Consider the following 15,537-nt stretch of genomic DNA (forward strand, 5'->3'; position numbering starts at 1 on the left):
GAAGATCTCAGTGGAAATAATTGAATGTAAATAAACTCATTAATAGATAAGAGAAATTATTTAGTTTCAAGAGGTGAACAGAAGCGTGTGTAGTGGACTGGGGGATTTTTATTGCTTTCGGTTGTAAATTATGTAAACGTAAGACCAAAGATAGAAAAACTAGACATTGATGTGGACAACAAGTGTGAAAGATTTTGGAAGTCAAATCCAAAAACTTTACTTGCTGAATGTTCTCTTGACTAGGATTTTAATTGTCTTTCACTGAAATCAAAGATTTCCGTCGCGATACTTTTTGGAAAACGTATTCATTCGTCAAAAACTTTTTCTTCAGACAATTTTTGTCAAGGCCTTTTTTCATCAATTTTTCCACTCAAGACCCCTTTAGTAATGTATTTTTCTGCTAGTACAGTTTTGTTTTGCATTCCATTTTACTGTTCAATAGGCTAGAGAAGTGACTTTGTTTTGGTAAATTGCAGCAAATTTTGCAGCCATCAGGGCTTTTACTGTCCATTCCATGACTCCTATAGAGAGAAAAAAAATTCTGAATTTCTATCTCTTGGCTATACCTAGCTACAAGCTGCAGATACTATACTACTAATAACTGCAGCACCAAGTCAAAGGAGGCCAACAGACCTCCTCGCGCTCCTCCTTCATACCCATCTCTTCAAATCCTCCCCCTTTACACCCTCCAAGGAAACTAAAATTTCCTTTAAATGTTTCCTTACGACCTCATTCCATCTTATTCGGGGACGATCTGCCATGTATTTTGCCCTAAATGGTTAGCCGACTAGGACAATATTTGATAATCTGTCATCCTTCATCTGCAGAACGTGTCCTATCCATCTCAACCTTTCTCTCATTGTAGCAATAGAAATTGGGATTGAACCACATTTTCTGCACAGCTCACTGTTTGAAATACTGTCAGTCAGACAGGTAACCAAAACAATCTGTAGACAAATTCTGTGAAATACACCTAACGAATCCCCCTCTGTGTTTCGAAACCCCTATGTTTCAGAACTATACTTGACCACGGTTATTATTATAGCTCTCAATATTTTAATCCTGATATTCAGACTTGTCTTCCTATTCTTTCAAACTTTTTTCAAATTCGAAATCAAAACCTGGGTCTCGGCTTTTCTGCTTTTAACATCTTCACTGCACCCACGATGTTTACTAACAAAACTACCTAGGTAAGTGAAACTTTCCGCTTGATCTGAACTGAAACGTAGGGTGTAAGCAGATAATCATACAAAAGAAGAAGAAGAAGAAGAAAGCAGCAGTGTTGCCTTGAAACACAATTACCAGCAATAGTTCAAAGTGGCGGAAAACAGAAACATTGTCCTTCATGAGTCATCCCAAAAATCTCGGTCATCCCTATTCCGATTACAGCGGGCTTTCCCAGCAGGCAAAGCTTATATAATTTGAACAATGTCAGTTGCTCAATTGCCTGCAAGTCCTGTGGACATGGTCAGCCATAAATCTTAGAAAACGTTGTATTTGAAGTCTTCAATTGCCTTCAAATGGCTCACAGAACTGATAGACTATTTGAATTATCCTTACTCTATGCCTATCTACCTAAGTTCTGCCCTAGGATGAATGGATGATAGACTATCCATCAACAAGTGAAATGACATCACTTTATCCAATTCGGAAAAGGGGTTATGATAGCTTTGCCTCTCAACCAGACTATCTGTTTTGGCTTTTTCTCCAATTAGCCATGGCTCTCAAATTTTTCATCACGGCCCACCAAGTTGATTTTAATTAAAAAATCAATAGGAAAAAACAGGAAAAGTAAGTTCAAAAAAGCCATCTGTATGACCAGTTTATGTAGAGGTAATTCACTTAGAGAACATATTTACTATTATTATTATCTATATATTATAATTATTATTACATTGTATAAGCTTTCTGTTCACTTGATAACCGATATAAAATATTTTACACTAGAATACTAATAATGTTTTACAATGATTGTTCAACTACTGGATTGTTTTTGGAATTGAACTTTTAGTAAGTGAAGAAGTGACTTCCACAATAACAGCACCATTAATTATAATGGCCACCAAAAGACCATTAATAATGTGGAGAAGACAGCTCAAAGTAAATGATTGCGAAATTTCTCTTTGTGCTATTAAAATAGCAATAAACTTAAGAAATAAAATAAAGAAATAGTAACGCCCATTCTTTAAAAGCTGAGTACTTAATAGAGATACAATCTAAAAGCAGAAATTAATTCTTTTTGTCTGTTTTATGAAAGTAAATAAGGTAAGTAAATGGATAATAGATAAATAGATAATAATATTAAATAATAAGTAATAATACAATAAAATATATAAACTATAAAATAAAATATGCAAAATAATATAATAGAATAAATAATATAATAAATAAATGGTAAATAAATAAATGGTTCCTCAGAATAGAAACTCTGAGACTTAGTGGCCTATTGACACGACAAAATGGATCGGGGGGTGCTAAGTCACTTTCTGAGACCCAAGCACCTCAATAAAAATCAATAAATATTGAAATTCCTCAAGCACCTCAATAAATATTGAAATTTCAAAGAAGTCTATTCTTGTTAAAAACGTTAAAGAATCTCAGAGACATACCCTCTCAGTATGTCTCAAATTAAGTGAGTAGCTTTTCCAAAGCTGAGACTTTATACATATGCATGTAATATCTATTCGTGCTTATTGTTTTTATCCACCAAATACTTGACTCCGATTTTTTGTTTGCTGTGTTTCAGTTTTAAGCTGTCACCTTCTATTGTTTTCTGTTTTCATTTCGATGTTTTTATCAACGATCCATTTCCATCTCCTTCACTCTAAAAATGGTTTGTTTTTAGATTTTTTTTGTTTAAAAGAAAAAAACTATGTTGTTGTTTTTTTCTTCTTGCTTTGATTTTTGCTTTGAGGCTCTTTTTGAAGAGAAGATGCCTTACCAGAGATTTTCGCCAAAATTTGAATATTTTGCCTTATATAATTATTGGGTGAAGATTCTCCTCATTTCTATTGCCTTTATTTATTATTAATTGAAAACAATGCATAAAAGAAGCTTTTCAAAGAAAAGTAAAGAATGACGTTAAACCAAAGATGAGCCGAAATAAAACCAAATAATTTTTCCAGCGTAAAACTACCACAAATTATCATCATTGAATAAATCAAAAGGAAAATGAACTGAAATTACAACAAATAATCAAGTCAAATTCAAAACAAGCAGAAAGAGGGCTAACGCCAGATATTCTGAAGACCAGAACATAATTTGCACTTTACTGAAAACAATTCTGTTTTCGAGGTATGCTTTTTTATTTCTCAGAACGTCAAAAAAAGTAAGAAAAAAGAAATAGCCGTCATAACCAATATTGTTGACAAAAACCAACAAGTGGTAGTAGATTGACAATCAATTTTTCTCATTGCTGTCCTTCGCCAACTGAAAAATATTTCGCCAACGCCCATGAACACTAAGGAAGTTACCACCCATGCTAATACTAAACAAAGCGTTAAAAACGAAAGTTTGAAAACAATATATATGTTACCGTGAATGTCCGAAATCTGGTCAATGTTGACATTCAACGGTGAATGTTCGAAATTCCTTTTTCTCTGTTTGGATTCAATTAGCTTTGCGAGTCAGTTTTTTCGGTCTTATGCAAGTTATGATGGTAAAAGCTAAAGTTATGTTATGTTAAATTATGTTAGTTTAGGTTAGATTAAGTTAGATTAGGTTAGGTTAAATTTGGTCCTAAATATCGGAAATGGGTTTAAAACCTAACTTAGGCTAACCTAACCCAACCTAACCTCGTCTAACCTAATCTAATCTAACCGAATTTATTATTATCAAACCTTGCATTAAATTGAAAAAGTTACTAGCAACGCTGGCTAAATCCAAGGAGAAAAAAAAGGTGTTTCGGACATTCACCAGTGAATGTCGACATTCACCAATTTTCGGACATTCACGATAACATATATATGAAAATAACCTGAATTTAAGCTGATTCTATACACAGAAAATTCAGTAAGTTTAATAATGTATAGACCCCGACGCCGCGCCGGCGGATCGACCGAACGCCGCCAAAAAGAGGCCCGGTTGGCCGCCGCCGAAGTGTTCGCAGAATTTTGTTTTCTTTTGCTGTTTTTAGATAAGATTTTCGTAATGTTTAATGCACAATTGTTGAACACCTTATAGATTAAAGAAAATACAATCTTCTTTCTGAAAAGTTTCTTCCCCCCCCCCCAAAAAAAAAAATCATTCTATTGAGACAAAAGTTAGCTATAGACTGAGCTATGTAAAAGGTTGGGGAATTAAAGATGGAAATAGAAATTACCCCAAAAACATGATTCATAAAAAAATTATAAGTTATTGTCAATAGGGGGGGGGTAGGGGGCTATCATATTTAAATGATAGTACCTCATTTTTTTTAAATTGAAAGCAGGGATGCCAAAAAGATAATTATTTTTTTATTTAAAGTGGAGACGGAAGAAAATGATATAAAATTCCCCGGAAAACCATTGAAATATTTTGATAGACCCAAGGGCCCATATTGGGACTTGTTCGTCGTCTTGGGTATTTTGTGATTTCTTACAGGCTACTGGCCTAATTTGGCTTTTGTGTGTGCTCTCTTTTAATTAGATTCTTTGGATCTTGTTGAATCTATGACTCAGTTTACCAATAATTTGAGGTATATCTGAATAATTTCGAAATTTTTGTTGTTGTCATTGTACCCCTTTACTCATACCCTCAATTTTTTTTTTCAAGGAACACTAATCTGTTTAACATTATTTCGCGTGTTTGCTTGAACCATATAGTGACCTAGCTAATTATTAAGTAAATTAATTGTTTAATATAAAGCTGAGACGGTATCCTACCAAGGTGGTATCCAGAGTGGGGGGGAGGTATTAAGTTTAAAGGATAACAATCTCGATTTGTTTTATTGAAAGCTGGGATGCCAAAAAGTTAATTTTTTTTTTTTTAATTTAAAGAAGAGACGGTATCCTATCAAGGTGGTAATTTTTGTGAGCATTTGGAAATATGAGCATTTAGAAATCAAACCTTAAACTCAATAACTGATACTAAGTTTCCTAAGATTTTGCTTGAATTAGAAGTGACGAACTAGGAATAAAATATCAACATCTTCCTGGAGCTACTTCAGTCTGCGTATTATTCATTTAATTACATTTAAAACGGATGAGCTTTTCATTATTTACCTAAGAAAATGGCAGGCACTTCATTTTTCTTCATACCGAATAAACCATTAAGTTTTTTTGGTTTCATTGTAACTGAAGTGTTCTCACTTGAAGTGTTCATCATGTATTTTTCAATTTGATAAATTTACTCCTTTTAGATGCAGTTTATAATTTAGCTGGTATTAGGTATTTATAAATTTATAATTTGGAATGAATCCCCAAAAGAAAAAATTAATAATATCCAAAAGAGCAGCCGAAAGCAATAAAAAAGCAGCAGTTCCGCATTAGCCGACATGATGTATATTTTATAATGAAGCCAAAAAACTTAAAAATGTATTTTTTTTCAATTTTTGTTAAGAACCAGTTTTTAATACAAGGAAGGCTTTTTAGGAATCCAAAAGAGCAAAAAAAACGATCAATATCAAATGCGCCCATTTCAACTGTTTTAAAGGTGACAAAACAGATATTGGTAAAGGGCATTATGAAAAAATTGAGCTTCTAAGTTCAAACTTATATTCAAAATTTTTAGACAGATAACTGACGAATTTTGTGATACGCTATTTGAAGTTTTGTATGCAGTAATGCTCAATGAAAAAAAACCTACTAATTTTGATAATTGTTTATGTTAAGAATACATAGCTAATATATACTTCAACTATTATGCAAGGGTTCTGAAACCCCACCGCCATTTCGTTTCTACCAGATTTCTACTTCTCTTGATAAGACCAGTTTCCAGCCAGTGACCTTCGAAGTTTTGAACTCATGAATAAACCCGAATCTGTTGTAATTTAAGCTGGGATTTGAGAAAGACTGATGAAACATTTATGTTTGCGGTCAACTTTGATCGCGCCGGCGGCGTGCCGCCAACACCCTACCGGCGGTGGGCCGGTGGCACGCCGCCGCTGCTGTTTTTGGCCCCGCTGCCGCCGGTCTTCCCACATCGGCGCAGCGCCGGGGGTCTATTGTTGGCAAAAAACATTTCCAAAATGTTTTTTAATAAGAATTAGCAGAAAAGTAGAGTAAGAGGTTCCATTTCTGAGCCTTTATGTTCCATCCTGTGTTATTTGCCCACTTTACGTTCCCTGGCACATTTCCATGGCAGATTACCAGACTGAATATTGCTACTGTTGTCAATTGAATATGGAATTATACAAAACCTACCTACCAGACAAGTTTCCGGGCCAACCAGACATGTTTCTGGGCCAAGCAGACAAGTTTCTGGGTCAACTATAAGTTTCTGGGCCTTTACGTTCCATGGCACCTTTCCAGAGCATGTACCTATGGATTTGGGGCCTTTACGTTCCATTATGTGTTATTTGCGGCCTTTACGTTCCTTGGTGCCTTCTGGTTTGGTGGGTTTAATCTGGTTCGTTTGGTACAATTTGGTTTGTTGGGTATTGTCTGCTTTGGTGGGTATAGTCTGGTATGGTTTTTCACAGAGAGTGAGTATTTGAAATTTTTGCAAAAAAAGGGATAAGTATTTCGGAAATTGGACGCTATGAACAATATTAATTAATATTTTGAATAATATAAGTGTGAATGATTCTAATTAGTGATTGAATTGTAAGAAGGGCAGGGGAGGGGGGAGGGTCAATTTTGGAAAGAAAACCAAAAATGCTCAGACTAGAAAATAAATTGGATCTGCCTCAAGGGGAAGGCTCAGAGGCCCTTCGTTCCCCCATTTCGGAGGGCAGAGGAGGGGGGAGGGTCAATTTTGGAGGGAAAACCAAAAATGCTCAGAATCGAAAATAAATGGGATATGTCTCAAGGGCAAGGCTCAACGGCCCTTTGTTCCCCAATTTCTGAGGGCAGGGGAGGGGGGAGGGTCAATTTTGGAAGGAAAACCAAAAATTCTCAGAATCGAAAATAAATGGGATCTGCCTCAATGTAAAGGCTCAGAGGCCCCACCTTCCACCATTTCTGAGGGCAGGGGGGAGGGGGAGTTAATTTTGGAGGGAAAACCAAAAAATACTCAGAATCGAAAATAAACGGGATCTGCCTCAAGGGCAAGGCTCAGAGACCCCTCCTTCCTCCATTTCTGAGGGCAGGGAAGAGGGGGAGTCAATTTTGGAGGGAAAACCATAAAAACTCAGAATCGAAAATAAACGGGATTACCCTCAAGGGGAAGGCTCGGAGGCCCCTCCTTCCTCCATTTCTGAGGGCAGGGGAGAGGGGGAGTCAATTTTGGAGGGAAAACCATAAATACTCAGAATCAAAAATAAACGGGATCTGCCTCAAGGGGAAGGATCAGATGCCCTTCGTTCACCCATTTCTGAGGGCAGGGGAGGGGGGGGGGAGGGTCAATTTTGGAAGGGAAAACCAAAAACACTCAGAAAGTTCATTTTGAATTTCATTCATTGAATTTCGAAACTCTTAATAGTTTGAGAGTGTTTTGTTGTGCTTGACCTTGTTATAGGGACAGTCTCTTAATTTTTCAAAGTTCATTTTTAATTTCTTTCGTTTAAACTAATCAGTTAGAATATTTCAGTAGTTTCCTGATTTGACTTACATTGTCACAGTTACATTCTCTTGATTTTTCGAAGTTCATTTTGAATTTCTGTCGTGAAATACAAGAGTTGAATTATTTCAGTAGTGTTTTGTTGTGCTTTACCTTTTCACAGTTACATTCTGTTGATTTTCATAGTTCATTTTGAATTTTTTTCATTGAAATGCAAGAGTTAGAATATTTCAGTAGTGTTTTGTTGATCTTTACCTTGTCACAGTTACCTTCTCTTAATTTTTCAAGGATCATTTTGAATTTCTTCCATGAAATGCAATAAATTGAAAATTTCAGTGGTGTCTTGTCGTATTTTACCTTGTCTCAGCTACATTCTCATGATTTTTCAATGTTCATTTTGAATTTCTGTCGTGAAATGCAAGAGTTGGAATATTTCAGTAGTGACTTGTTGTGCTTTACATTGTCACAGTTACATTTTCTTGATTTTTTGAAGTTCATTTTGAATTTCTCTCGTGAAATACAAGAGTTGGAATATTTCAGTAGTTAATTGTTGTGCTTTACCTTATCACAGTTACATTCTGTTGATTTTAATTGTTAATTGTGAATTTATTTAATTGAACTGCAATATTTGTAATATTTAAATAGTATTTTTTTGTGATTTAGATTGTCACAGATACATTCTCATAATTTTTCAAAGTTCATTTTGAATTTCTTTCGCGAAGTGCAAGAATTGGAATATTTCAGTAGTGTTTTTGTTTGATTCACCTTATCACGGTTACATTCATATTTTTTTTCATAAGTTATTTTGGAATTCCTTTCGTTGAAATGCAAGAGTTGGAATGTTTCAGTTGTATTTTGTTATAGTTTTAGTTGACATGGTTATATTCTCTGGATTTTTAAATGCTCTTTTTTGATTTATTTCGCGAAGAGCAAGAATTGGAATATTTCAGTAATGTATTGTCGTGGTTTACCTTGTCACAGTTACATTATCATGATTTTTCAAAGTTGATTTTGGATTTCTTTCGTCGAAATGCAAGAGTTGGAATATTTCAGTAGTGACTTGTTGTGCTTTACCTTGTCATAGTTACATTCTCTTGATTTTTCGAAGTTCATTTTGAATTTCTGTTGTGAAATGCAAGAGTTGGAATATTTCAGCAGTGTTTTGTTGTGCTTTACCTTGTCACAGTTACATTCTATTGAGTTTCATAGTTCATTTTGAATTTCTTTCATTGAAATGCAAGAGTTGGAATATTTCAGTAGTGTTTTGTTGTGCTTTACCTTGTCACAGTTACATTCTATTAATTTTTCAAAGTTCATTTTGAATTTCTTTCGCGAAATGCAAGAATTGGAATATTTCAGTAGTGTCTTGTCATGGTTTACCTTGTCACAGCTACATTCTTATGATTTTTCAAAGTTCATTATGGATTTCTTTCATTGAAATGCAAGAGTTGGAATATTTCAGTAGTGACTTGTTATGCTTTACCTTGTCACAGTTACATTCTCTTGATTTTTCGAAGTTCATTTTGAATTTCTGTCATGAAATGCAAGAGTTGGAATATTTCAGTAGTGTCTTGTCGTGGTTTACCTTGTCACAGTTACATTATATTGATTTTCATAGTTCATTTTGAATTTCTTTCATTGAAATGCAAGAGTTGGAATATTTCAGTAGTGTTTTGTTGTGCTTTACCTTGTCACAGTTACATTCTATTGATTTGAATAGTTTATTTTGAATTTTGTTTACCGTGTCACAGCTACATTCTCATGATTTTTCAAAGTTCATTTTGGATTTCTTTCGTTGAAATGCAAGAGTTGGAATATTTCAGTAGTGACTTGTTGTGCTTTATCCTGTCAAAGTTACATTCTCTTGATTTTTCGAACTTCATTTTGAATTTCATTCGTTAAATGCAAGAATTGGAATATTTCAGTAGTTTTTTGGTGTGCTTTACTTTGTCAAAGTTACATTCTATTGATTTTTAAATGCAAAATCTAATTTCATTAATTGAAAGGCAAGAGTTGGAACATTTAAGTATTGTGTTGTTGTGGTTTACCTTGTCACAGTTACATTCTCTTAGTTTTTCAAAGTTCATTTTGAATTTATTTCGTGAAATGCAAGAATTGGAATATTTCAGTAGTGTCTTATCGTGGTTTACCTTGTCACAGCTACATTCTCATGATTTTTCAAAGTTCATTTTGAATTTCTGTCGTGATATGCAAGAGTGTGAATATTTCAGTAGTGACTTGTTGTGCTTTACCTTGTCACAGTTACATTCTCTTGATTTTTCGAAGTTCATTTTGAATTTCTGTAGTAAAATTCAAGAGTTTGAATATTTAAGTATTGAGTTGTTGTGCTTTAACTTGTCACAGTTAAATTATCTTTATTTTTCTAATTTAATTTTGAATTTCTGTCGTTAAATGCAAGAGTTGGAATATTTCAGTAGTGTTTTGTTGTGCTCTACCTTGCCACAGTTACATTCTGTTGATTTTCATAGTTCATTTTGAATTTCTTTCATTTAAATAGAAGAGTTGGAATATTTCAGTAGTGTTTTGTTGCACATCACCGTCTTTGGGTTGCATTCTCTTAATTTTTCAAATTTAATTTTGAATTTCATTCGTAAAGTGTAAGAATTTCAATATTTCAGTTGTGTCCGGTCATTCATTAAATTTTCACAGCTACAGTATTTTTATTTATAAAAGTTCATTTTGGATTTCTTTCATTGAAATGCAAGAGTTGGAATATTTCAGTAGTGACTTGTAGTGCTTTACCTTGTCACAGTTACATTCTCTTGATTTTTCAAATTTCATTTTGAATTTCTGTCATGAAATGCAAGAGTTGGAATATTTCAGTAGTGTTTTGTTGTGCTTTACCTTGTCACAGTTACATTCTATTGATTTTCATAGTTCATTTTGAATTTCTTTCATTGAAATGCAATAGTTGGAATATTTCAGTAGTGTTTTGTTTTGCTTTACCTTGTCACAGTTACATTTTCTTAATTTTTCAAAGTTCATTTTGAATTTCTTTCGTGAAATGCAAGAATTGGAATATTTCAGTAGTGTCTTGTCGTGGTTTACCTTGTCACAGCTACATTCTCATGATTTTTCAATGTTCATTTTGGATTTCTTTCATTGAAATGAAAGAGTTGGAATATTTCAGTAGTGTATTGTTGTGCTTTACCTTGTAACAGTTACAATCTATTTATTTTTCTAAGTTCATTTTGAATTTCTGTCGTGAAATGCAAGAGTTGGAATATTTCAGTAGTGTTTTGTTGTGCTTTACCTTGTCACAGTTACATTCTGTTGATTTTCATAGTTCATTTTGGATTTCTTTCATTGAAATGCAATTGACGGATTCTTCTGATAGCAAGGACCATTTAATTGCAATTGTGTAAGAATGTTTTTTCTGAAATCTTTGAGTTGGGATGCTATTTGTACTTTTCAGAGCTAAGATTCATAGTCTCTCATTGGTGTGTTTTGTATGAAACCTACAATTTGGGGTGGGTGGTTGACTATTTCTGGCTTTTATTAGCTAGGTTTCATACTATTTTTGGATCGAAAAATAAAACTATTTCTATAAAATCTGAGTTAAAAGGGTTTTAGACCGTAAACTCTAGTTTTTTTTGTAAGAAAATCATGGAAAATACAATTCATTGGCTCATAGGTGAAAATCAAGTCGAGTTATGGATGGAAAAATAAAGTATTTCCGTAAAATCTGAGCTAATAAGGGTTTTTGGAAGTAAACGATATAGTCGTATATTACTCCTTTAGAGAATACAATTCCCTTTTTTAAATATAAACCTGAGTTCTATTTTTTAGTCGAAAAATAAAACTCCTACTGCATAATCTCAACTAATGGTGGCGTGCGATCGTAAAATCTAGTTTCTTGAATGAAAATTATTGGAAATACATTTCTTTAGTTTAAATGTGAAACTTAAGTAAAGTTTTGGATTCTCATAATGATGAGGACTGATGATTCTAATTCAATATTTTTTCCATAAGAACAGACTATTTTTTTTAAAACTTCGAAATTATTCGACTGTATTTATTTCTTATCTTTTTTTTGTACGTATCTTAAAATGACAAAATATGCCTACGGCTCTAACAATTGTACTCTATTATTGGTCTAAGATACGATGTGGCTTTCCCATTGGTATTCTATGATCCGGTTATTGACACTACTTAGTCTATTGCATGTATTAAATCAGTATTTTTTACGCAGTGGAACGATAAACACATAAGTCATATCTTTAAAAAAAGTGAAGATGGAGCATTTTATTAGTGTTTTCACATAACAAAGTTATTGCAGCTTTGAATGCCGACAAGGAGAAGTATTTAAACTATGAAACAAGTAAAAGTGGTAGCACTATTGGAAATGTATGCATGCATTGTCATGACAGTAAGGAATTAAATTTCTTTGGAACAGCGAAAAGATTCAACTTTTATGTTGGTGGTTATGCAAGATTGAGATCTCCAAAGATGATTGCACTCAAAGAGAATGCCAACATAAAAATAATCGTTGATGATAGAGGACAACTCCTTGCTACTGTTGCAGGTAACACATTACCTACCGATACATCCAATCGTCATCTTTCGGGTATTAGCATTCAATGGAAGGTCAATAAAAGAATGGCCTACTCTTCTACTAATATCGTAAATCATATCTTGTCTACGTGCCGAAACTGTTACCTATGTAAAAATAATGCAATAATAGACAGTGAAATTGCCCGAAAAATAAAGAGGGCATTGTCAGAAAATATCACTATGGAATATAAAGATGAATCGATGAAAAACAAAGCACCAGAGTGTTAGAGTGAATAAATTTTATTTATCAACATCTTTTGTCAGATACATCGAATAAAATTTACAAAATCTAAGTGTCAGAGTGAATAATTTATTTTTTATCAACGTCTTTTATCAGTTACAACAATTATAATTAGAAAAATCTAAATATCAGAGTGAATAAATGCTTTTTCAGCATCCTGTGCTGGATATGTTGAATAAAATATGCAAAGTCGACATAGCTTTATTTCATTTTTTAAGGTAAATTTAGGTAAGCTTTCGTGCACCGCCGTACGCTCACCTAAATTAACCTTAAAAAATGAAAAAAATTCAGTTCGACTGAGAATATTTTATTCAACAGATTCAACACAGAGTGCTGAAAAAGCATTTATTCAGTCTGATATTTAGATTTTGTTATTTATAATTGCTGCAACTGAAAAAATATGTTGATAAAAAATAAATTATTCAGTCTTACACTAGATTTTGTAAATTTTATTCGATGTATCTGACAAAAGATGTTGATAAATAAAATTTATTCACTCTAACACTCTGGTGCTTTGTTTTTCATCGATTCATCTTTATATTCCATAGTGATATTTTCTGACAATGCCCTTTTTATTTTTCGGGCAATTTCACTGTCTATTATTACATTATTTTTACATAGGTAACAGTTTCGGCACGTAGACAAGATATGATTTACGATATTAGTAGAAGAGTAGGCCATTCTTTTATTGACCTTCCGTTGAATGCTAATACCCGAAAGATGACGATTGGATGTATCGGTAGGTAATGTGTTACCTGCAACAGTAGCAAGGAGTTGTCCTCTATCATCAACGATTATTTTTATGTTGGCATTCTCTTTGAGTGCAATCATCTCTGGAGATCTCAATCTCGCATAACCACCAACATAAGAGTTGAATTTTTTCGCTGTTCCAAAGAAATTTAATTCCTTACTGTCAAGACAATGCATGCATACATTTCCAATAGTGCTACCACTTGTACTTGTTTCATAGTTTAAATACTTCTCCTTGTCGGCATTCAATGCTACAATAACCTTGTTATGTGAACACACTTTATTAAAATGCTCCATCTTCACTTTTTTAAAGATATGACTTATGTTTTTATCGTTCCACTGCGTAAAAAATACTGATTTAATACATGCAATAGACTAGGTAGTTTCAATAACTGGATCATAGAATACCAATGGGAAAGCCACATCGTATCTCTGACCAATAATAGAGTACAATTTTTAGAGCCGTAGGCATATTTTGTCATTTTAAGATACGTACAAAAAAAAAGATAAAAAATAAATAAAGTTGAATAATTTCGAAGTTTAAAAAAAAATTGTCTGTTCTTATTGAAAAAATATTGCATTAGGATCTTTAGTACCATCAATATGAGCATAAAAAACTTGAATCTTTTCTAACAGTTTAGATATGGACATGTAGTTCAAGTAATATTCTTTAAATACACTAGAGTGTACGGCAGAAAGCCCTTATTAGCTGAGATTTTGCAGTAAGAATTTAATTTTTCCATCCAAACATAGACTTAAGTTTAATATTTGAACCAGGGAATTGTATTTTCCATGATTTTCTTATCAAAAAACTAGAGTTTACGGCCAAAAACCCTTATTAGCTCAGATTTTACAGAAATACTTTATTTTTCGATCCATAACTGGACTTGATTTTCACCTATGAGCCAATGAATTGTATTTTCCATAATTTTCTTACAAAAAAAACTAGAGTTTACGGTCTAAAACCCTTTTAACTCAGATTTTATAGAAATGGTTTTATTTTTCGATCCAAAAATAGAATGAAACCTAGCTCATAAAAACTAGAAATAGCCAACTACCCACCCCAAATTGTAGGTTTCAGACAACACACACCTATGACAGACTAAGAATCCTAGCTCTGAAAAGTCCAAATAGCATCCCAAATCATAGATTTCAGATAAAAAACACCTACACGATCACAATTAAATGGTACTTGCTATCAGAAAAAACGTCAATTGCATTTCAATGAAAGAAATAAAAAATGAACTATGGAAATCAACAGAATGTAACTGTGACAAGGTAAAGCACAAAAAAACACTACTGACCTATTCAAACTCTTGAATTTCACGCAATAAATTAAAAATTAACTTAAAAAAATAATGAGAATGTAACTGTGATAAGGTAAACAACGACAAGACACTACTGAAATATTCCAATTCTTGCATTTCACGAAAGAAATTCAAAATGATCTTTGAAAAATTAAGAGAATGTAACTGTGACAAGGTAAACCACAACAAAACACTACTGAAATATTCCAACTCTTGCATTTCAAAGAAAGAAATTAAAAAGGAACTTTGAAAATCAATAGAATGTAACTGTGACAAGGAAAAGCACAACAAAACACTACTGAAATATTCCAACTCTTGCATTTCACGACAGAAATTCAAAATGAGCTTCGAAAAATCAAGAGAATGTAACTGTGACAAGGTAAAGCACTACAAGTCACTACTGAAATATTCCAACTCTTGCATTTCAATGAAAGAAATCCAAAATGAACTTTGAAAAATAATGAGAATGTAGCTATGACAAGGTAAACCACGACAAGACACTACTGAAATATTCCAATTCTTGCACTTCGCGAAAGAAATTCAAAATGAACTTTGAAAAATTAAGAGAATGTAGCTGTGACAAGGTAAAGCACAACAAAACACTACTGAAATATTCCAACTCTTCCATTTCAATGAAAGAAATTCAAAATGAACTATGAAAATCAATAGAATGTAACTGTGACAAGGTAGAGCACAACAAAACACTACTGAAATATTCCAACTCTTGCATTTTACGACAGAAATTCAAAATGAACTTCAAAAAATCAAGAGAATTTAACTGTGACAAGTTAAAGCACAACGAGTCAATACTGAAAAATTCCAACTCTTGCATTTTACGACAGAAATTCAAAATGAACTTCGAAAAATCATGAGAATGTAACTGTGACAAGGTAAAGCACAACAAGTCACTACTGAAATATTCCAACTCTTGTATTTAACGACAGAAATTCAATATGAACTTTGAAAAATCATGAGAATGTAGCTGTGACAAGGTAAACCACGATAAGACACTACTGAAATATTCAA

Source organism: Artemia sp. Qi Xiang Cuo, chromosome 20 (genome assembly GCF_049724085.1).
Source record: "Artemia sp. Qi Xiang Cuo chromosome 20, ASM4972408v1, whole genome shotgun sequence".
Lineage (NCBI taxonomy): Eukaryota > Metazoa > Arthropoda > Branchiopoda > Anostraca > Artemiidae > Artemia > Artemia sp. Qi Xiang Cuo.